The sequence below is a fragment of the Cimex lectularius genome, unplaced genomic scaffold (genome assembly GCF_000648675.2).
Source record: "Cimex lectularius strain Harlan isolate CLEC.00 unplaced genomic scaffold, Clec_2.1 scaffold344, whole genome shotgun sequence".
NCBI classification, from domain to species: domain Eukaryota; kingdom Metazoa; phylum Arthropoda; class Insecta; order Hemiptera; family Cimicidae; genus Cimex; species Cimex lectularius.
In genome coordinates, this window is record NW_019392996.1 from 256,380 (window position 1) to 281,357 (window position 24,978).

Genomic DNA, 24,978 nt, shown 5'->3' on the forward strand with positions numbered 1-24,978 from the left:
TTTTTATTAATTTTATAAACTTTATAAAATATTGATATAATTTTTAATTTTAATTGTAGGTAATTATTTTCTTGTGGAATTTAAGATAAGAACCATTCTATATTTTTCAAAATTATCAAATAAAAGAAAGATCCTTTTTTATAGTTAATTGTAATAATTTTTATATTGAGCCCTTCTAAGAGCCCAATTATTATATAGTTTTTGAAAAAATTCGACCTTATATTTCTTTCCAGCTTCTAAAGTTTTTTAATGCTGTAAAAGAAGGGTCCATTTGAAAGTAAAAAGAGTTAATTTGAAGTTTAAAAGGGTTAATTTGATGGAAAAAATCTATAAGTGAGTCTCGATTCACCATTGGTTTTTTCTAAAAGCGATGGTTTATTTCTTTCATAAACTAGTCATAAATTCATTGCCATATCCAAGCAGGAATATAATAGTTTCGTGAGGGATATAAGTAGGGTGAGGTAAGACAGACAGATGTACGCGATAATATCATTGCAGCAATCCTTTTGTCAAAGTTGATGCATTGAAAATTATCGAAGTGTTGAGTATAAAGCTGAAAGTCAGCAGCCCTGCTTTCTCAAAGCTATGTAGAATAAAATGTTTCAAACGTTAGTTAAACTCAAATCGTGAGCGTTTTAATCTTGTCAAATCGGTACTTGGCCCTGGAATACCATTGAATAAATTGAAATTTTTCATCCCCCCCCCCAAATCAATCAAACTCTTGAATTTCTGTACAGATTTGTGTAGAAGACGAGGCGAATCACGGGAGTCTAATCTTGACCGGATATCCAGGATGTCAAGTTTCCTAAGTTGGCTTTTGAAGCCCAGATTGCGGCCGATAAACCGCTAGTGGTGTTCGAATCCCGGCAATAATTAAGGATCATCGACCACTGGAGATAAACCACTGGGTGCGTGTTCCCAGCAGCTTCGCACTCGGTCTTTTTAAACTTTTTAATTTTTAGTTTAGACGGTCGTTGAAATTTCTAATGATGAAAGGATTTTCTGGAGAAAGAGTTGAATAAAGGAACAATGTAAACAATTTTTATCAAGACAATCGTGCGCATCGTGTTTCACGCATTGCCTCATCCTCTTTATATTCCTGTCGATACGAAATAATGATTTTATTATTATTTCTTTAATTAATTTAAGTCTTTTTCTTAGTGAACTAAATCAAAAGAAAATTTTTGTAATTTAGGAAGTGGCGATAAGAAAGAACTTTTAGTCAAATTGAAATGGGTAGTAAAATCTGAACTTTCAAAAACCTTCATGTTATAGAGTAACGTGTTGATTAATAGTTATTCAAGTTCTCGAGTAACACAAAATAACATGTTTACACCCGCTAGCCAATTCATCTTGTCCTGCTTTACAAAAATTTGAATTTTTTTAAACCTCCTTTTATTTCCATAACATGTTTAAAAAAAATTATATATGAGTTTTTATTTGCAATAATTCTAAGAGAGAGATACACAGGATAAGAATGTTATTCGAGTCAATAAATTGATAAGGCTATGAATAATTTATAATGATGTACAAAAATGTTGCGATGAATATCAGACGAGATCAATTCTTTTTTAGCAATAGTTTAGCTCACATAGGATTTTCGATCGACGCATAGCAAATGTTAAAGTGCGGCTTCGTGCGAGACTGAAAATAAGACTCAATAAATCGAGGTCGCGAGATTTCTCCCTCGGACCTCATTGCCCATTTGCTTTTCCCATTGTGGATTCCTTTGCGACAATCTTAATTCAGGTTTGATTTAAACAGCGGTATGCCACTATACATTCCACTTCAAAATCTATGATGTGTCCGTGGTCTAATCGGTTCTTAACATAACAACCAAGACGGTTCCAAGATAATCCTGACATGCCTGTGGGCTCTGCCTTGAATCAAAATATTTCGATCCTTAGCCTGCTACTAGAGGAGCAACCTCAGTACTCAGTACCTCATTTGTATATCGTTGAACTGTCAGAGAACCATTTCATAAAATTATTAGATCAGTTTTACAGTCTTTCCCTGTACCACACTCTGGCATTACTATTACTACACTGCATCCAGGCAAACTCCGTACACTTAAATCCTTCCTACACACCTCTTATTACCTTATCTTGGAATCGTATTTAACTGCCCGCTGAGTGAGGTGTCCCACAAGGGTGCATTCTCTGTCCCATCATGTATACCATTTTTTCTGACTTTCCGATTCAATTTTATCTTCTAGCATGAATCCTTTTCAAGCGATCGGCAACAAGAAAACCTGTAGGTTATTTGCTGTGTACAAAACTGGAGGTGACAAGACTGAATGAGGACAAATATACACAGTTTACATTTACTTTACAAAAACAGTCTTGCCTAACGTTATACATCAACAACAAGGATCTTATCTTCAGACACTTAGGACAGTTTCTAATATTAACCCCCCCCCCAACAAGATGACTTTTAGGAAATCTGTTTTGATCGTAAAAACTCGACTAACTATACTAGACATTAATGAAATCTCTTTGGACAGGAGTGGAAATGTGTGGTTGGTCTTCCAATCAAAGGTCCTCAGACAAATTATCAAACATCTTTACTACAATTACTCATTATCTACAATGACCTTAACATTCCTTTTGCCTGAGGTGATCATATCCCGCTGTCAAAAGTTCTACATGAAGCCTTGATCCAACTTGAACCTACTGCCCAAGACTTATGTACACTTTTCCATCCTGAGAACGACGAAGGACTTTAGTAATATTGACTGATTAGTTTCCAACGTGACTCTTATCATTTTTTCCCTACGATTCCATATCAAAACCCAAACAAAAATGAAGGAAGGACTTTAGTGTATAACATATTAAACAATCGTCAAGAGGCATACTGGTCAGGATTGCAGCCCATCGGAAACTGGAATGGAGAGTAAACGGAGATTTCGGTACGGATTCCCGTGTATTGTGTGATGCACGGCAGAAGAAAATTTCCCAATCTGAAACCTTGCACAACGGACTGAATGTTGGAACGGGTCTTGCATTTCCACAGAGTTTCGATCCCTCTCAATCTTTTGTTTTTTATTTTCTTTTGCTTTCTTAACATCTTTCGATTTATTTTATCATAAATCCTCTATTTTCTGGTATTGTTTTGGAAATATCGGATCGGCTAGGCTCGGGGCTTTGATACAGTTGCGACCATTCCATGGTTCTTGTACGGTGCGGAAAGAGACGGAAAAATTTCCAAGATTGTTGTTGCTTATTTGAATTTTCCCCCACTTTTCTACCAGACCCAAGAGCTTTTCATTACACCGTGGGATTCTCCAATATCAGAATATCGTGAGTCCTTCCTAGATTGTTCACAGGATCTGTTATTCCGTCCGTGGCATTGTAAAGTTTTCTTAAGGAATCGCCCAAAGCTAGCTCGGACAAATTACCAATTCCCTTGCCCATACAATTTTGTATTTTTCTTCTCAGTCGTGGAGTTTATTTTTGGTATTGGTATTTGAATCGAACCAAGGTTGCCACGTGAGTTGGCCGAGCGTAGTAAAAGTGAGCAGATTAAAATTATTTATTCTGGCTCGTGAGTCGGCGGTAATTTTGTCGTGGGAAGAGAGACTTTTAAACAGAGAAACGAATCAGTGCTAAAAAGAGAGACGACTCTTTCGAAAATCGGAGTCAACAAGGGGGAGAAACAAAGGGCGGGATGAAGAAATTCGTTATCTCGTTTCACAACTCAATCCAAGGCAAAAAGTGACTTTTAAACAATGTTTTTCCTATGCAACTGGTGAAAGAATCACAAGTGAAATTTCTCAACTTGAACTGTTTTCAAAACTTTCAACAAAATCTCGTATTATATTTGTCCTTGTAGTTTTATCCTTCGGCGCTCATAGATTGTTCGAACATTCCATGGGCTGAATATTTTTAACTGAATTGTTGTAAACACTTGAAGTACGGGTTTGGAAAACATGAAAAATAAAATAGCTCGAATACAATAGAAAATCATACTTAGGACAATGGTGACTTCTTAATCCGGTATGCAATGAAGAATAACCTCATGAAGTATTAACGCATGTTCATATTGGTGTTGTGTGAAATTGTTGTGTATTGAATTTACAACACCAATATGACACCACAAGAATAGCCCCACACTTTATGTTCTGAAGATGACCCGAAGAAAGGTCGAAACGTCGGTAAAAATGAAAAAGGTGTTTTTCTAAATGACCATTCTTGACCGCTCCTCACGAATCCAATAAACTACTTGGCGCTCCTGGTTTTGAACAAACACTACTCCCAGAAAATAAATTAAACAGGTTTTTTTGTGCTTAATCTCATATTTGTTCAATTTTTTGTCAGATAATTTATTTACTTGAGATTTTTTCCTTCAATCTTGTCCAGAAATTCGTGGTGAAATTTTGAGAGATTTGAAGGTTTTGGTTTGACGTATGGGTTTTTATTGTTCAAATTTTTATTCCGCTCCTGTTCTGTTTGTTCGTGCGATTTTCTAAACTTTCAATATAAATATTAATTTTAAATGTTCTGAAGGCCCTAAAAACTGATTTTGTGGTATTAATTTATAAATCCGATGAAATGAACTTTCACCCCCTTAGGCACACGATAGTTCTTGCGAAATGGATTTACATTTATTTAATGGTATAATTCATATTAAAACATTTATTGAGTGGGTTCATTAATGATTCATATGTTCGCGGATGCCGTAGGATCTGAGCATTTGCAAATAAAAAAATAATATTTTTTCATAGTTATTATCATAAGGAAAGTGAAAGCTGCCTTAAGCAATGAGAATTCGGAATAGATTTAAGATTGCTTTTGGTATTTGGTTTATACAGCCCAACATATCCATATTAAAACGGAATAATACTCAGACAAAACGTTTAAAATTAAGTGTCAGATCAAAACGGTGAGAACGGGCAAACGAGGATGTCCAAAATAGTCTAAACAACGAAAAACAAGCTATACTGGAAATTTCAGAAAGAAACCTCCTCTTGGCGAGGAGATGCGATATACAACTCTAACCTAACTTTACCAATACTAAAACCTATCTAACTGAACCTATCCTATATCTAAGCCATCCATAACTCTAAACTTTTCTTTCTAACCAAACTTCACCCGCCACTAACCTAACTCTAATCTATTCATTTATCTCTAAACTTAAAAATTAACCTAACCTATGCATACTCCCCACTAACACGAAATAGATAGCTTGCAAATAGTAAAAAAGTCTGCCAAGTGGGGGGGGGGCAGTTTAGCTTCCTTACATTTTGAGCAATCGCATGCGCTTATGTTAATCCGTTTGGAATAAAATTCATAGGGGGATTATCTAGAAAGCAACCCACATAGTCCCTGCAAATTGCTTATGAATCCGACAAATGGTTTCAGAGTATGTACGTCATTTTACTTTTGTGCATGCGCAGGCGATACCGTTGATACGATTGCGATGAAATTTATAGGGGACCACCTAGAAACATACCAGCAAGATCTCTGAAAATTTGATAAAATTTGGCTCCACAATTTCGGAGTTTTGCCGGTACAAGGAATTGGCCAGGCAGACACGGAACCAAATTGGTTCAGAAAGGTCTGAAACGCAAAATGCGTATGGAAATTGGTTGGAAAAACAAGACTTCCGTTCTTTATTGGAAGTTGTATGTATTATTTTAAGGATATCTTTTACCAAGGGTGTCTTCTCACGACCAATCATTTTTGTGGATCCTAGTTTTTTAGGGTATATAGGCAGTTCCTGACTAGTTTTGAGTTGATCTCGTCGGCTTGAATTAACATGTATCTTCGAGTCGATTTCTTGTGGACATGTTTCTATGGCTAGGATGTATTAATTAGTAACTACCTTTTTAGCTAGGGTGTCCTCTGTCTGACCAACTATCATTCTTGAGTATCATATTTTTTAGGGTAGTCAAGCAGTACTAGACTAATTTTGAGTTGATCTCATAAGCTTGAAGTTCCTTAAGAGTTAGCTATCTGATAATTTTTTATTGATCTTATGTGGATATGTTTCTCTGGCTAGTAATTCGGTGCATTATATGGTGCTCAAGTTAGGCCCCTTTATTTTCCCGTTACATTTTCCATCTTTGATCCGTCTTGACAGGAACTTCCTCTCAACTAGATCTTCAAATTATCAAAGCGATCAATGAAGAATGCGTTTCTAAAAATATTAGGTCACTGCAGCACAAACGAAGGCTAAAAACCTCGAACAGTTATTATAAATAAAGTTAGTTAATTGGTTAATTTGTTCATGAAAAAAGGCAGAAATGAGGAGTCACGATAAGATTGGAAGGTAATCCTTCTTGTGGATCATCTCTAAATAAGGATATTTTCACTTAAAAAACATACAAGGGAAGATTTTTTTTTGGAAAGGCTAATCACAATAGAAAATATTATGACCCCGACTAGTCAACGCGCTTTTTCCCATCCCATGATAAATAAAAAGAAAAGTAAAAGCAAATAATGTGAAAGATAAGGCTGAAGAAAGCTGGGTTATATATTTTCCACTTATGTTATTCATTATTAAATTTATAACAATTCCTTTTATGTAGTTTATGAAAAAAACCCTAATTTTTTGGCACAATCACTAAAGTTAGTTATTTTTGGTACTTTGAATCTTTTTTATTGTTCTCTGTGTTAGTTTTCGATAAACTTAAATTCGAGCCTCTAGTTTCAAGGAATTCCATTGAATGTATTTAAAAGTGGAAGAAAAGTCTCACATGAAGACACACTATCCCCCCCTTTAATTTTAACTATCTGCACAGTTTTAATTGTTCAAAGTCCACAATGGCCGTTTTGTTTTTTTAAACAATGTCGCTCTCGTTAAAATAGGAAACCGTAGGAAATGAGTTTCTTTTTGTCAGAACAATATAAAGACCGAAACGATAACACTCGGCGTTGTTGAGGCGAAATAACATTCAAGATCACGAGGACTTTCACTCCTTTAATTTTCAATTGACCTTTGTCCGTTGAAAAACTTTTCATCATAAAACACGGAAAAAAGACACTTCTTCCAGACAGTAATAATTTATAATAATTGCGTATCTCAGTTTATTAGCAAGTTGAATTAAAAAAAATATCTACTTTCACCTTAGAAAGTCAATATTATAAGGTTGTGAATTTCTGTCAGAATTATGTAATGGAATTCTTCAAATCCACACTGTGACATTGAAATAATTGACTTACCCAACCCGATGAATGTGGTTAATTTAAAACCCAAAAAAACTCACAGATCAAACTCCTACAGACCCACCAGATGCTACGTAAAATTCGAGTACGACTTGTTTTAAAAGGAATCCTCCCAATAAAAATATTTTTTCGCAGCTGTCTTGCAGTGCAATCGTGGTATGGACCTTATTTTTACTCCGCTTGAAATGAGGCAATGTTATTGCAGGGCATTTTGCTGTGACCTAGGATTTCGATTTGCATTTGGAACACGTGCTTTTTACGACATCCTTCCTAAGTACTACTTAATCCTCCGACCTCATAGGCAGTCTTCGCCAAACTACCTTATCCTTCCTGGTCTCAGGGTACGTTTCTGGCTTCTGCAGTTGGTGTACAGAGTTGACATCACATCCCAACCTTAATCCACCAACCTGAGAACCACTGACTTTTCCCAAAACTACCTTTTCCTTGCTGGCCTCAAGGTAATTTTCTAGTTCCACACTTTACCAGCTGTACAATGCTGACATCACAACGTCAAACCACCACCCTGAGAATCACGACCTTTCCCAAAACTACCTTATCCTTGTTGGTATCAATGTAATTTTCTGGCTCCACACTTTACCAGCTGTACACAGCTGATATCACAACGTCAAACCACCACCCTGAGAATCATGACCTTTCCCAAAACTACCTTATCCTTGTTGGTATCAATGTAATTTTCTGGCTCCACACTTTACCAGCTGTACACAGCTGATATCACAACGTCAAACCACCACCCTGAGAATCATTATCTTTCCCAAAACTACCTTATCCTTGCTGATTTACGCGTAATTTTCCGGCTCCACATTTTACCAGGTGTACACAGATGACATCGCAGCGACAAATCGCCACCCTGAGAACCACTGACTTTTCAAAAACGCCATTCTCTTGCTGTGTTGCTCAGAGTGACGTGCTGGCTCCTACTCTTAGTCTACAAAATTAACAGCCGATCACATACTGAAACTTCCCTGATGTTTGTAGAAATAGGGATTATTTCAAGCAACTCTAATCCTGTTCCCACTCGCAACCTTTAACAAACCTCACACTAGAAAAAGAAAATTATAACATTTAACCAAGAAAAATCCTCCAACGTAACGTTCACTTTCCGCAAAAAAAAGATCCCTCCTTCAGTTTACTTCAGTAATATCCCCTTCCAACTCTGGTTTCCTTCATGTCAGGTAACGACATCGGCAAACGTCTAATGTCTACACCGTCAAGACAGCTCATTGAAGATGACATGTATTTAACTATTAGAACCTTCCTAGCTACTAAAGAAGCGATGGCCGTTGGATCTCTTAGTGGTAGTGACATTAGTCTTGTCACTGTTGTTTAAAACTTTATGTACATTGTTAGTAGTAGGTGAGTGATCTGAGTAGGTAGTGGAGTAGCGATCTGTAGTAGGTGAGATCTGTGATTTCAGTTTTCTATAAAAAAAATACGAGGAAATACATACAAAATTCCTTGAAAGCGTCATTAATTTTGTTGTTGTAATAAATCCCTTTTATCACCATAATGCCGATCGTTTCGATGAATAATGTTATGTTGTTCGTTATTTATGCTTCGATGACCTGCGACGTAATCATTTTACAATGTTGTAAATGTAAATAACGCTTCTAAATTATATTGATAGATGAATAAGCTTTTTTTGTCTAATTATACAGGAAATGTAAACTAATGGTCGGATCAACAAGTTGAACAATTAACGAGAGAACCAATTATTTATACTGGGTGCACCCAATAAACAATTAACGGATGAGCTCCCTATGAATTATTTAGAGGAAAACGTTTCATTTTCCTTTTTTAAGTCTGCATTGTATTTTTACTATAGTAGCGAAACATTTTTGCCAACTGTTTTTTTTTGGCCTGGTTGAAAATTTAGATTTATTATCCGTGGCAAGTTCGTATTCTGCTATTGTTGGAATGATTTAGGGTGACTCGTAGTCGCCAAGCTAGAGGTTCCAGGTTCGAAAGGCACAGCCTATGAAATTGTATTCGAGAATTATTTAGAACAAAGTTGCTGGTTCCAGGTTCGAAAGGCACAGCCTATGAAATTGTATTCGAGAATTATTTAGAACAAAGTTGCTAAGTGGTTCCTACACCTCGTTGGACTTTAAGCCCTCCTGAAATCCTCTTTACGACCTTGCGCTGGCGACCAATATTGGTCTATTGTGCAATCTCCATCATTGACTAAAGCTCTTCGTTAAGTTTAAAATTTTTAGATCCCAGAGCTATGTTAAAGGCCCCAATGTGTATCCTTCTTGCCTTGGAGCCTTTGTACCTCATCCAGGAGTAGGAATTTCAGCCATCATCTAGGATTTTGGCCTGATTTGCCCCAAATGGTTCATGGCCTATAGGTGTCCTCATCTAGGTGGCTCCAGACATGCGGTATTCGCCGAATGCCGACTGCTGCCGAATATTTGCACGGGTCTCGAGATGGTCGTCTTGGCATTCGCCAAATAGCGTGCTTGCTGTTGAGATTTGGTAGGCCGCAAAAAGTTTCAGGGCCGATAGGTGTCCTCATCGACATTTCCTTGAGTAATTGATCGGACTCCTCGTTGCCACTGCCCTACATGTCCTGTTAGCCAGACTAGAGTAATTTTTTATCGTCCCCAATGACTGACCAGGCCTTGACTCATTTCTAAACAGCTCTTGACTTAATCTTTTGAAAAAAAATGTTCCTACTCACAGTTAGTTTTTTCAACGATTCGGATTTCAAGCTTATAGGTTGAAGGAGTTTGATAATTCTCTTGACATGAATTGTAAGTCTATAGTGCTCAGGCTTGCTTCTGCTGCTCCGAGCCTATACTTTTTCGTCCGAGGTTTGCAGTGTCCAGTCAGCAGTCCTAAGGTCATTCTAGTCCTACGTAGGTTTAGCAGTTTTGCCGTTAGTTTCTGAGATCCTTTCACGAACTTTTCCATGTACTGTTCCATGTTTATCGGCCTTTCCTCGTTGAAAAGGTGATTTTGTCTGGTTAGGATAACAGTTTGATTTATTAGCAGATGATCTGTTCAACAACGAAAAGAAACCCGCGCAACATTAAAGAGTAGAATGGCAATAATTCACTTTGAAAGGTCGTAATTTAATAAAAAAGCGCGACAAGTGTTTTCAGAGAAGAGAAAATAGATTTTCGAGTAGAAAGTCACCCCTCGAAATCATCTACGACCGTCGGCGATAAACAAACATCGGCCGATTTTATCCGGAGAGTTTAACGACCGTTCGACACTAAGAGACGTGTCACTTTTTGTGAGAACCACCCAGCGCAGTTTGGCCATCGGTTGACCGAGTAAGGTGAAATTTCACTTTCGATTAGCGCCCTACCAATTTACGGCTTTTTACTTTTTTGACTCACCTCTCGGAATTTGAAAGTGTAAGAGGGCCGGTGCCAAGCCCCCGAAGACGACAAGCCATTGAGACCTTTCACACTCGATCCCCACATCTCACACAAGCCCGCCTTAATTTTCTCCGATGAATAATGGCCCAAGGTGCACCCTTAATTATAATCTCTCGGCCGAATATTGGCCCTATCGTCTTTTACCTCCTTGACCAATCCAAAAGCTTTCATTTAATTCCTTATTCGTTTATTTGAAACTTTCCCATCGGCAAAATTAGGTAGGAAACCAATTTGCGCATGCACGAATTGATTGGTGTACTATAAATTTATGACCTTACTCGATAAATCGTAGGTTATTGTTGTATTAAGGCCAATTTGTCAGAAAAAAATCGTTTTTCCACCACCTAGCGGCATTTTAACGTCCCTTTTCACGCTTCAAGGTGTGAAGAATGATAACTACGAGTAAGACAATCTGAATTAGCCTAATAAATGTAAGCGAGTGTTATGTACATTATCCGTCAATAAAGTCAATCCGACCGTGAAGACACCATAACGGAATTCATTGACCGAAACGCGCTCGTCCTACTTGCGTACCATGAACAACTCAGACCGTCTTTGAAGAAACAAATAAACCTTTTTGAACCGATTGAATAAAAATCTTCGACATGTAAGAACGGTTTCGTAACAGGTGTTAAAAGTGACATCTTCATCAAAAGTACATCGCCTATCCGAGCCGCAAGGTGCAAGGAAAATGGTGCAATTAAAAGAGCCAGCCAGTATGTCACTTTCGTTAGGATAATGGATTTTTTTTCTTTCTCTTACATGACTTAGATATTTTTAAGAGAGTTTTTTCAGGACTTCGTATTCGACTGTCCATTTGAACATTAGGGATAGAGAAGGTTCAATAGCAACAGCATTAAAAGTTCAGTACTTTGGTCATTAAAGATCATACTCGCCTGCATTTTTTGGTTAGTTTATGGCGAGTGGATAGCTTTTGGAATGCGTGGATGTTACGTAAACTTGAATCGGATCAAAATGAGTTACATCGAATCCTAAACAGGTTCAAATCAACCCATCTAAATGGCAAATCCTGTGGAATATTTTCATACTCCTCCAACAGCGCCATTCTTAAATCCTGCAAATTCTCTCGCATCATTGGGCGACGTTTTACCCTCTTTGACAACGTTTCTCAAAGGTGTTCGATAAGGTTTAAGTTGGTACTACATGCTGGTTACTGCAAACATTGAATTGAAGCCTGTTCCAAGTAGTCATCAACGATCCTAGTTGTGTGAGGCCTTGCATTGTCATACATAAAAATCGTCACTGATTAGTGGCATATAAGTCAAAACTTCTTCTCACAGCACATCTTCAATGTGTCGCGCAGCTGATAGGGAACCCTTAATGAAGATCAAGTTTGTGCGACCTTCCACAGAAATGCCTGCCCAAACCATAACACCACCACCTCAAAAGCTTCTCCGGAGTGAAAATGTTTGGGGGATCTATCGCTTTCCTGTTCTTCTGTTCCTCTCCAAACCCTAACTCGGTCGTCAGAAGACCTCAGGCAAAACCTTGACACATCCGAAAACAAGATTTTAGTCCAATCTTGTTCAGATCAATTGATGTGATTTCGTGCGAAACCTAACCGAACTGTTCTGAGTCTTGTCCGTAGTTTTGGACCAGCGGGAGGTCTTCTCGCAATTAAGCCAGCTTCTGAAAGTCTTCAAGCTTACATTTCGTAAACTGACGTTAACATTTCTAACATGTCGATTAATCTCGCTTGATCTCAACAATGGTAGATGTCGATTACGGAATACATTCGAAACAATAAAACGATCATCTCTATGAGATGTGAAGCGATGGAGACCTGATCCATGCCGTTTTGATAACCTCCAGTACGTCGGTAAGGAAGACCTTTCGGACAAATACTTCAATAAGTTCCACCATTTTGGCACATAATTGATGACGTGACCACTCCCATTTCCAGGCAAAAAAAAGAAGCACATCCTGTTTTTATCATTTCAAAAATATCAAATATCAAGAATTCATCATAACTCGACGTTCTTTTGCTATAAGCAGGGTGCAATATTTTTCAATCTGCGAATACTACCTTATTTTGGATCAAAACAGTTGATTTTTTTTAAATCTACGAGTACCGTTAAGTATTAAGTTCTGAGTAAGCAGACCTGTCGTATAGAAAAAAGCTCAAAGTGTAAAAGTATCCAAAGATGTACCAAACGCTAAGTTCGATCAATTGAACAAAAACAAGACCCCTTTCCTGATAATTTTCTTTTACGGAAAGGAAATTAAATAAAAATACAGGGTCACTCTAGCATTGTCACCCTGGTTTCTTCAACCTTTGAAACGTTCTCATTACTTGATTAACCGCAATAAAAGAAACCTATTTAAAAACAAAGATTTTTTTAGAAATCCAATCGAAAATAGGCACGTGAAAGGGACTTTCTCCTTCACACTTTGACCTGATGACAATTGACAATATTTGAGCGGAACAACAAAGGACTTTTTTTTTGTCAGACACGACAATCAGACGGTCCGAAAGCCTTTGATCAAAGATTAACAGGTCGAAAGTCCCGACATATTTTCGTGTTTGGTGTGCAAAAAAAAATCAAAACAGGTTCGTAACGAATAAATGAATAATATATTAAATAATTTAAATACGATTTATTTATTTATTACACCTCCAATTCTGTCTGTGTCATGGTCTCAGCGTGAACATTCATTTGTGATAGTATGACCTTGGCCTATCACCAACTAATGCCGGTGACCTGAGACGATTTAAAGCTCGACACGATGTGCAAATTCAAATTTTTAATTCACGGGGTTTACCATCCAACCTGGCTGTTTAACTAAAGCTGTGTATCAAGCAAGGGTAATTCTGTGTAAATCAAGGGTAAGTTTGGTACCCTTGGTAAGTCCTTTAAACTCTACTTTCCAACAGCTCGAGACCACGAATAGGCAGCCAAACCGTTTTCAGTTTCGCCAAAGCCAACCAGACTATTTTCAAGCGAATATTAATGTTTGATAAACGTTACTTCAAACTCCACCTTGAAATCTACTTTCGAGTTGATCCCCTCATTTTTGGCTCTTTATTTGAAAAAGCAAAAAGTCTTCTTCCATTTGCCTCTTACCTATGCGAATCCGTATTTTCTATCAACACAGCCACCAAAGCTAATACCGAAGCTGTTTAGCTGCTGAACCCGACATACGTCCCCAGCTCTAGCGGAGCTTGCGAATTGATGGAATATGTGAACACCTTTTAAGTTTGGAGATGTCCTTTAAACTCTACTTTCCAACAGCTTGATATACAATGGTGTAAGACTATGGGTGGCCAAACCGTTTTGAGCTTCAATAAAACCAACCTGTCCATCTAAAAGTGAATACAAATGTTTGTTATTCTTAAATTCAGACCCCTCCTTGAAATCTACTTTCGAGTCCGATACTTACTTCATTTTTGGCTACGTCTGGTAAACCCAAAATTTCAACATCTCGTTGAAAAAGTAAAGGGTGTTCATTTGCTACAAATCACCCATGCGAATCCGGATTTTCTAACTATACAGCCATCAAAACTAAATACCGAAGCTGTTTAGATGCTGAACCCGACAACCGTCTTCAGCTATAAAACATGAAACTCAATATATCCAAATTGTGCTGGCTAAAAATACTTCACTTTTCCCATTAATTCATTAATCAAATTAAATGATTACTTTTGGCTTGAGTTTTACCCGCCTATTGATGCCGTTCTGGCCAATTTGATTGTTGTGTTCCGGGTTGTGTAAATAAAGTTAAGCATGTCAATCTAATATTTGTTTTCATAGTGATATTCCCCTCCATCATCTAATTATGAATGGACTGGCTAATTTATAAAACTTTAATTTACTACATACTATAAGTACCTAATTTTAAATACTTAAATGAGAGTGGTACGCCCAGGATTTTGTTCTGTGAAAGGGCTGTGAAACTGGCTAAAAGGTTTGGGAAGCCTGGCCTAAAACAATGGAAGGGTGACGTTTTTATCATGCTTTCAGTTGCAAAAAAATCACCTCGTCAAAATAATTTGATTTGCTGTCAGATCGTACGGTCTGAATGAAGAGCTGTATTGTGCTATATAAATCGGATAGAAACGGAGAAACGAGAGAATTGTTTTGAGGCTAGCCCGCTTTCAGTAATACCACAGCGTGTCTAATTCCCGGTGTTTTTGTGTTCATGCGTGTGTCTGTGTGAAAATGAGCGAGTGACTGGAGACGAGATGATATTTCAGACAGGATTATAGGCATTGCATTATAATAAATGTGATTTGCTTTCACCTCAGCCTCTTCCTCTAAGGGATACTTTCTTGCTTTTTAAGATGGCACTGGAAATCCATGTCCATGTCAAAAATCATAAATTCAATACTTGACAGTTCTATTTTAAGTATTTTTACCATAGTACGTTTCAAACTGGATATCAAAAGTCCTAACTTAAATAGCCTTAAATTATATTTTGAATAATATTAAATCCGAGTGTTGTGTTGTATAAGGATGTTATTTTAAAAACGATAGATATACGCCTGGTTTCAGGTATAAAATATTAAAAATATTATACAACCCGCATACATTTTAAATTTTTTAAAGTTTTGAGAAACTTGCTTAACATTAATAAATATTAAAGAATGGGGCTTTTTTTTAGCTTGTACCTCATGCGGCACTGAATATCCGATAAAGCAGGATTATTGTCACATGGACACAAACCGGCCTTGGATTTGTATTTTGTCTTAGATTATCCATTTCATAAACTATTTCTATGATATTCAAGCGACCGGGCTTTCTCCCTCATAGTAAAATGTGTAAAGTATGCTAAAGTATTTCGAATAGCTGAACAGCCACTTTATCACAAACGCCAACTGAGTTCGCAGCACATCACCGGAGATGTGAAGTATCCATGGCGAAAAGGATTTCTCTCCTATGAAGACCTCCGGAGATGCTAGAAAAAATCCGGAATGTATGGGTAAAATTTTATAGACTGCACGTAAGCGTTTCGTGTCTTTGAATGTAAAACTGTTCAATTCACTAGACATTATGGAAAATAAAGTGTGTAAACAGCTCAAAGGGATGTCCAGGAGCGTTGTCTTCTTGGTGCACCATTGCTTCATTACAGTTCATAAAAGCGAGCTATTCTTCTTTTCAAAACTCTCTCTATCGACTGTTGTGTAGAAAGTCAAGTCCTTCCATCTGAAACAGTCATAAAGTGCAAAATACCTTCTTACAATGGGAGGCTAAGGACGTGGGATTTCAATGAAATCTTTTTTTCCCCCGTTGATAATAGGTCGAAGAATATTATACACATGTCACAGCGTCCGTGACGATATGTTTTCTACCTACGTTATGCATGTATTTCAAGATTATTATGCACTGGCGGGCAAAAATTCACCCACTTGTAATATAACCTGATTTGTATATTTTTATATATTAATCAAAGTTTCACGTTTATTAACGTTTATTAATTGAGTCTTGGTCTAAAAAAGTAAAAAACTGTAAATTCCTAAGGAAAATGAAAAAAGGAAGATAAAAATTGGTTTTAATTAGATTTTTAATTAATACGTCAATATCGCGTATTTCCTCCTCTTGTCTTAATTACATCTCGAAGACGCCTCGACATACTTTCTACCAGTCTGGAAATGTCTCTTGGAGGTTAGCCCATTCTTGACGAAGAGTCCTTTCGAGATCGTGAAGTGTATCAGGGGGGATGGACTTGCTCTTATTCGTCTTTTGAGGTTATCCCAGAAATGTTCGATGGGGTTGAAGTTTGTGGAACGGTCTGGCCACCCTGATGTTATGCTGCTGAAGGTTTGTACTATGCGAGCGACACGTGGACGGGTGTTATCGTGAATTAGAATAGGATTATCGTTGATTTCATCTGGGATAGGCAAAGCATGATGGTCCAAATTTTAATCCACATAGCGAGTGACCGTCAAAGACCTTCCACGAACAACAATCAACTCTGAGCGGCTCTTTTGAAATTCCCTCGTACATCATCACTGAGCTATGTTGAAAAATAACAGGCGTCGTACGTTACATGTTGCCTTCTTCACAATGTTTCACGTCCATCAGGAGATCGTAGGGCAAATCTACACTCATCTGTAAAAGGTACAGCAGACCAATCGCTGTGTTCTCGAGCAAATGCGAGCCGTGCAACTCCGTATGTTCTGGTTAATTTTGGTGGCGACAAGCCATCAGTCCATACTGATTTCTTCTTCTTCGATCAGTGCGTTCAGAAATTTGGACACCTCGAACTTCCTACAGCTGATGAATCACTGGAACAACAGTAAGGTGCCGGTTTCGCAAAATTTTCAAAGTCAAAAACCGGTCATCCTGTGGCTCTTATACCCTAGGGCGTCCAGAACCGGGCATTCTACGGTAGGACCCAGTTTCTCGAAAACGTCTAACGGCGTCTTGCAGAATTTCGTAGGGAACTCCGATGGCGATGGAACGTCCATCATCAGTAAGAGCCACACCACGCGCAACATCCTCAGGACTAAGTGGCATTTTTAAGTTTAAAAATTGAAATTAAGAAAACAAAAATGAAATCTGAACAGTTTATTGCGTCAGAATTCAAAAATGAAACTGAATAAACATTTTAAATTCCGTAAAAAGTAAACTTTGAAAAATACTTTACCCTTGTTTTGGATTAAGGATTAAGTGTATTTACCTCTAATTGGTATTCCCAATTTAAAACGTATTATAAAAAATATTTATTGGTAAAAACAATGAGAGAAATTAAGGGCAGAATTTTTTTTATCGAGAAAAAAAATCAATTGGGTGGAATTTTTTGCCTGTCAATGTATATCTACTTTCTTTTAATATGATCCTGCAATTTTTTCTTAAGAAGAAAGATTTTAAAAAATTCGAGTAACATATAACATTGTAATGCATGCCCAACAAAGGCAGAACTCTATGCATAAACAAATATGCAGGATTGTATTAAATAAGACCGGATACATAAAAAGTTACAAAAACCGAAATACGGACACAGGAAAGTAGGCCAAAATTCTTTTCTGAAAAAAAAAAAATTTGGATTCGTTTTAAATACCTTTTAAAACCCTTGAACACGAATTTTTATGGTAGTGATAAAATTTGGATAAAATCATAAATGAAAATAATTACTAGATCAATTAATTATTCTTTTTATCTAAGGTTTTTGGCTGAGATGAAAAATTAGTGTCACAAGCGGGATTCGAACCAACGACCTTCGGCTGAATACGCCACTGCTCTAATCACTTGAGTTATCGTGTCTTCGATCCCCTCGGACACCAACTCGCCATCTCAACCTATAACCGTTCGAATTTTCCCTCTTTTTGCCATATTTTCAAATGTCAAAAATGGGTTCGAATCCCGCTCATGACATTAATTTTTTATCTCAGTCAAAAACCATAGATAAAAAGAATAATTAATATGGTCAATAATGACCACTAAGTTACATAAAAAGTAACACAACAAATAAAGGGAACTGCCAGGCGTGAGGCGAACAGAGTTGCAAAAACTACCCAATGGGTCCAAACGCAAGTCCTAACTTCAGATGACCTATGACTAGAGTAGACAGAGACACCGAAACATATTTTATGCAACAGCCCTGCAATAAACTAGGAAGAGGCTATGGTACCTGGGAAAGCCATTACTAAGCAATTACGTACTCCATAACACTGAGAATAATTCTTTACTTTGTTTAAAAAGTAAAATCTGTCACACATGTATTTATTTTTTTAATTCAACTTTTTTTCAGGATTTCTCAGCTTTTCATTTAGTTGTTACAAATTGGAAGGAGAATGTCCTTTGAAAAATCGTGATTTGCGGTCACCTGAGTAAACTATAGGGCAAAAAGCGTCCAGTTGAAGAAATGTGTTCACTGGAAAGTGAAGCACTACGAAATCGTTGCGTAGTTACACAATATTTTGATTCAGATCTTCATACCTTTGCATGTAATTTCTTATTATAAAATGTTAGCAGAATTGGAAGCTGAATTTCCTACCTTTGAGCCTATTGCCAACAATTTTTATTTCCATATACGTGAGAGAAATAATGAAATCTATCTCCGATTCTGATTTATGTGTGGTTGTCATGTTTATACCATTATCTATAGTTTGTAAGTACTTAAAGTCCTGTAACATTTCATGTACATCAGTGGAATATTTTCTCATTTATGGCCGTTTTAAAAATTTGAAAAATTAAACGCATTTGGAAGACGAAAAATTTATTAGGTAAGGTATTTTGGGTAATCGGAGTTTTTTAGGATTATATAGGCAGTCCCAGGCTAGTTTTGAGTTGTAGGCTTGAATTAAGATGTCTCTTCGGGTCGATTTCATATGGACATGTTTCTAGGGCTAGGATGTATTTTTTGAGGGTACCTTTTTAGCTAGGTTGTCTTATGTTTCACTACCTACTTGTGGATCCCAGTTGTTTAGAGTATATAGGCAGTTCCAGACTAGTTAGGAATCGGCAGACTTGAAGGTCTTAAGAGCTGGCTGACTAATAATATTGGGATATTTGTTATTGATGTCAAGTAAACGTGTTTCTCTGTCTAGTCCATTCGGCTTTTTAATGAGGTTTTGGACCCAGGACCAGTCTTAACAGAGGCTTGATCAAAACTAGATCCTCAAGCTATGCTGCGATTAATGAAGGATGATTTCCTTCCGCACTATTCATTTTAGGTTTTTGACCTTTATATGATATACGACATTGACACCGATCTCCACTGCGTCCATCTATTCTCGTAGGTTTTAGGAATACCCTAGGAATGTCAGTGACTCATAGACCGACAACACCACTATACGCTACAATTATCTAAATTTTATAAATATATTTCACTAGGAATAATGAACTTTTTCATTCGCTTTTGTTCCAGCCTAGGAGAATGATTAATAGTACACATTTGAAAACATTTTGCTATTTAAATAATCCTGTTTCTTTTGGTATTAGGGTTTAGAAATAGAAACCGGATTCCTCAAGGAAGAGTCGGGTTACTAAGTAACATGAAACGGGAGTAGTAAGCACTAAGCAGTTCAGTTGCCATAAATTATTTCTTATGCAAAAAGACTTAAATCAAGCTGTTTTTCATGTCCGTTATGAAACAAACTTCAGACTAATATTTAACTTGTTTTTGTACTAGTAACCACTAAGTTTTCATCGCTTATTCAAAAATTACTTGTTTAAATTTTTTTGTGTTTATACTATGGTATTTTTTTTGGGGGGGGGGATATATTGCCATAAAAAAGTAGAAACGCCAACGTATAATTTGGTGTGTAAGACGGCCTGACCAATGGAATAGGATGTTGTTGACGAAACGGCCGAATTACAAAATGCCGACAACAGGTTTTAGTAAAGTCCATCGAGTTTCACTTCGCCGGCGGCCGGTTGAATGGAAATCCAAAGTAGATCGTAATTGGCAAAAATCAATAGTTTTCGGTTTTTTCTACGGCCTCTGGTTGTTGATAATCATCCATAAAAATCCAGACGGAATTTTTGTTTTTTCAGTTCCTTCCTGTTATCCTATGAATCCCTGTTAGTTGACCTACTAAAATCCGACCTTCGTTTTCTCTTTTCATCGGAGACCAAATATATCTAGATCGTAAATCCTCAGCTTTCCTCTATTATCCATTTCTTTTTTGAAATTATAATAATTGTTTAATTAATTTTTTTTAAACTTGACTAACCTTCCTGGTTTGTTTTCAGATTTGATTATGTTCTAAAGTGGATTACTCAAAAGAAGATTAAAAAGGTAAGAAAAATTTGTTTATTTTTTAACCTTTATTTTTATTACCTATTTTCACAAGGAGGCCAGCAGTTTTTTTATTATTTTTCTTTTACAATACCATTCTTACGTACAAGTTAAATGTTGTGTATTTGATTATATAAACTTTCGAATTCAGTGTTTTTGTTTTTCAAAGACACGTGTAATATTTTACTTGAGGAAATATACGTCTGTACAGGGTGTATCAACATCTACAGTTCACCCATATATTTCGGAAACGGTTAAGTTTAGCAAAAAAAGGGACTTGTACAAACCCCGATTTAATTTTGGCTAGGAATCGCGTGGTGGTAACAGATTTAACATAACTTTCTCAGCTTGCTGGGAAATGACACTAACTTTGTTATTTTAAATGACAATCCCATATTTTTATTGTACAATTCGATTCTAGGGCTTATTTTATGCCACTTTTACTGAAAGGCAAATTTTGATAGGATCGACCATTACTGAGTTATGATCGATGTTTTTTTTTTGCAAGCAAAAAATATGTTCTCATTTGCTTTGACCGAGTTATGGTCTTGTCTATTATGGTATAAAAAAGCTAAAACAAAATGGAAGATAATACCATAACTCGGACAAAACAAGTGAGAACAGATTTTTTGCTTGCAAAAAAAAAATCGGGCATATCTCAGAAATGTCCGATCCTCTCAAAAGTTTCCTTTCAGTAAAAGTTCAAAATAAGGTCTTCATTTAAAATAACAAAATTAGTGTCATTTCCCAGCAATATAGGAAAGTTATGTGAAATCTCTTACCACCACGCGATTCCTAGCCAAAATTAAATTGGAATTTGTATAAGTCCCTTTTTTGCTCAGTTTTCGAAATTAATGGGTGAACTATAAAAGTTGATACACCCTGTGCAGACGTATGTTTATTTCGACATTATAATTTATATTTAATATTAATGAGGGATTAATGTCAATAGGAGTGGCAAAAGACTTGACATTTCAAAGTATTACATCGCAATCCATTTTAAACAATGGCAGGGTAGTACATAATTTCTTAGTCGTGAGGCCTTATATCGAGCCACTAGAGCTCTGGAAGATCAAGGGTATTCTGACACTTACTTATTACCTATTACTTATTACTACTTATTACTTATTACGTATTACCTCATACTAGAGTCTATCCGATAGGTGCCATCAAGTATGAATCGGAAAATCCAGTAAGCCGAAGCGGGTTGGCAAGGCAGCATCATAGCTCTCATTCCTCTTTTCAATATACATTTTTAGACATTTCTATGAATCCAAATACCGCTATCTTTTTAGCAAACCCAGTGGACTTGAGAACTCTCCAGGAGCTGTTCTGCTTGGAAGAAGGGTTCAAGAAGAGAATCAAGGTTATTGCAAGCAAATAATCTTCATCTTTCTACTTATCCTAATCACCTAATACAACTTTCTTCCTTTCCAAGCAACCAATATCTGCTGACAATTACAAAAGTTTTACTTGGGAAAAAGATCGAAACAACAATAAAACAAATGCTTCAGTTACACATCGCTAGTACAAAATGGACGGAATGGAACTGGAAAACTCAAGTCACTCCAGTCCACTATCCTTCGAACCATTGCCTAAGGTTCACGGTCCTCAAGGCCAATAAAAGTCGATACAGACGCTTCTATAATACCCTGGACCCTCATCGCAACTTCCTAGTAACCCTCACGTATTTACACGAGACATTTGAAACCTGTAGGATCAACTCTCTTAAAGACTAGTCCAATCAATTTAGGATCAGGCTAAACGAAAGCAAATACGAGAAAATAACCTTCACTTTTCACCGTGTAACCTCTCTTGCTATCAACATCAACCACAATTCTTTTCCTCTCCCAGCTACCAATACTGCAGCTATCAATGCAGCTCCCCTCATATAATATAACGTTGGTTTCACCCAGGTTTTCTCGAATGAATCCAGTCTCACTAGTCCAAAATCATTCGAGTTATTGCCACGTTACCTTATCCACATAGTCCTTCAAATCACATTTATGCTAGAAATGAAATCTATACTGAAGATTCCAGAAAACCCTTGAACCCTCCCAACCACTAATCCACCCCTCATCTCCAACCCTTCCAGTTATCTTATAAGACGCCTAAAGCACCAATAGCCTTGTGATTCCCTCCCTAGAGAGGAAAATGAATAGTGACAGATATAACGATTCTCAGTGTTTGGCGTTGAAAAGATGAAACGAGTCAGCGCAATTCTGAATCATCTATCGAAAATAAACTTTAAAAAAATCGACGAATTAGGACCGATTGGCAATTTGTATCGACGCGACGTCCAGAAATGACAGAGAAAGCCCCAGGTTACCAATTTCTTCCTATTAGAGTTTTCGCCTGAGACCTGGAGAAAAAAGGTCAAGTTTCTCTCCCATCGGGGCTACTCAAAATCCGCTTCAAAAACACCCGTCCTCCTAATTGGCCCCAAAGAATTAAACGTCTTCTCAATGGATATTGGCAAATTTGCCCTGGATTTTTCCAGGACGAAAGATGAGTTTCCATTTCCATCGTATAGAAAGTCGAAAATCGCCACTTTTGGTTTGAATAAATTGGAACCTGATTCTTTTCCAACCAAGGGACCAAGATCACAGCCGTTCATTAATTATGTATTTTTTTAGAAAGTTGAATTAACGAGCTACGACAATAAGCCAAAAAACTGATAAAATAAGTTATAATGGAAAATTTAAACCTTTGCTTAAAATACAAAATTGTGTTAGATGTATTTTCCATTGTCTGTATGCAAATTTCAGCCGGCTTTTAATACGGTGGCGATATCATCGTTCGATTTCGAGGATGAATTCACTTTCAGAGAAAGTGCCATACATTAGAACATATTAACGCCAGATATTGCGTCGTCAAGGGTATAAACTGGGCGAGTCAAGTTGAATATGTACCTGCGCAATACGGTTGTGGCTTTTCACTCCACTTGATAACACCTAATGTATTTGTTAAATTTGCGTATAATTCAACGAACTACTAATTATTTTCTAAAATCATTTTGTCAACTTTGATTTTGGGCGGTCTCTGCAGAAATTGCCTGTTTTTGCTATGTCCTCTGACAAATCCTGACATTCCGGACATCTAGTCTACTACTACTTACATAACTACTTGTCAAACAATCGAAAATTCAAGTAAAGTACAACAAGTTGTTCTACCATGATGATAAACCTTGTGGACTATTGGTATCGAACTTTAAGGGCCGACCAAGCATTCTACCTCCAACGCATCCAAAGATCCAAATCAAAAGACATTGTTTTACTATTGTAATTACTAATAACAAAAGTTTTGTGCTAGTTTCTGACCGTAATTTCTGTTCTATGTCAGAAAGAGTCTGAGCATTGCTCAACCCGTGCACTGAATCATCGGGAATGACGTTAGCTTGTATTAGCCCTGTTTCATAGGCCTGTGAAAAAAAGTCATTACCCTAATATCATTACATTCTCAAAGTTAGCAGAAAGAAGGAAAGTGTAACATTACGTAAATTCGATTTGCAATGCACTGGGAACATCGAGCTGCACTTACGTATTTGCCGGATTGGGTTAGGTTTAGGGTTAGGATACACATCTATGATTCATTGTTTTTCTGTTAAGCCCAATGATGTTACATTTTACACACGAAATTACTTGGCTTTTTTAATTCCAAAACACTGAAAAAATCAACTTTTATATGAGAATTCACTAGAAAACAAGACATCATTTAAAAAAAAACTGTAAGTAGTATCCTCTAGGTTTGAATAAAACGATAGACAAGTAGACACCTAACGTAACGGTTGTCGAGTGGACAAAAGAGGAACAAGAAGATAATGAGCGAGCAGTAGGCGTACAAATCTGAAAAGAGGAAGACATTGTGGGTGTTAAACGCATTTCAACCTGCTGACAGAATGAAAACAAAAAGGCCGAGAAATTGTATTAATCAGGATGCGCAATCCTTTTGACAACAAATTTTTGCGGCTTATTGCGATAGAAACCTTATGAAAAAGTGATCAGGTTTTATATGTTATCTGCGAATATTAAAATTCCTAAAATCCTTGATGACCCCCATTTAATGGTTATGCAATTAGGAGGAAGAAACTGTCATATCTATCTGATGGTTCTAAGGCGCCAAAGAGACCCGGGAAAAAGAATTTCAGCAATGACAGTCACTACCTATAAGAATCGAGTCAACTGAACTGAATTAAGAAACTAGGAAAAGCACAAAATGCTGCACTGCTTGGGGAATACCAAATACCTGTTTTCTAGTAACCTTCCGTGAGTCTGCTTGATTTTTGTGGAGTTAAGTCTCTTTTAGATCATGGGATGCGTCACCTCTATCACAAGCACGACGTTAAAACTCAAAAAATAAATAAACAAAACGAAAAAAAAACACGAAGAAGGGCACTAAGTCGGTCACACAGTTGTAACATAGACAAAATATGCAAATAATACACAGGTCACACAGTTGTAACATAGACAAAATATGCAAATAATACACAATCATACAAGAACACGACATAAACCAAAAAACTACATAAACCCAATGTATAATTACTCAACACACGTGGTAAAAACAAACGTCGTAATAAAAAAATAAACACCTAACTCGCACCTAACGCAAAGCAGACCTAAACCTAATCCGTCCCAACCCTACAACAAACCATAATCAAATCCGACCTAATCCTAGCCTAATTATATAATTTGATGGAA

At 36.9% G+C, this 24,978-nt stretch overlaps 1 protein-coding gene across 5 annotated transcripts in view; it reads left to right on the top strand.

Annotated features, from left to right (window-relative positions):
* The window catches only part of LOC106664129, a 64,780-nt gene that overhangs the window by 10,947 nt on the left and 28,855 nt on the right, over positions 1 to 24,978 (top strand). For all 5 annotated transcript variants that reach the window (XM_014389568.2, XM_014389572.2, XM_014389567.2 and 2 more), the window contains exon 2: positions 20,233 to 20,278. The gene's annotated coding sequence lies outside the window, so the exon portion shown is untranslated. The remainder of the gene's footprint in view (positions 1 to 20,232; positions 20,279 to 24,978) is intronic.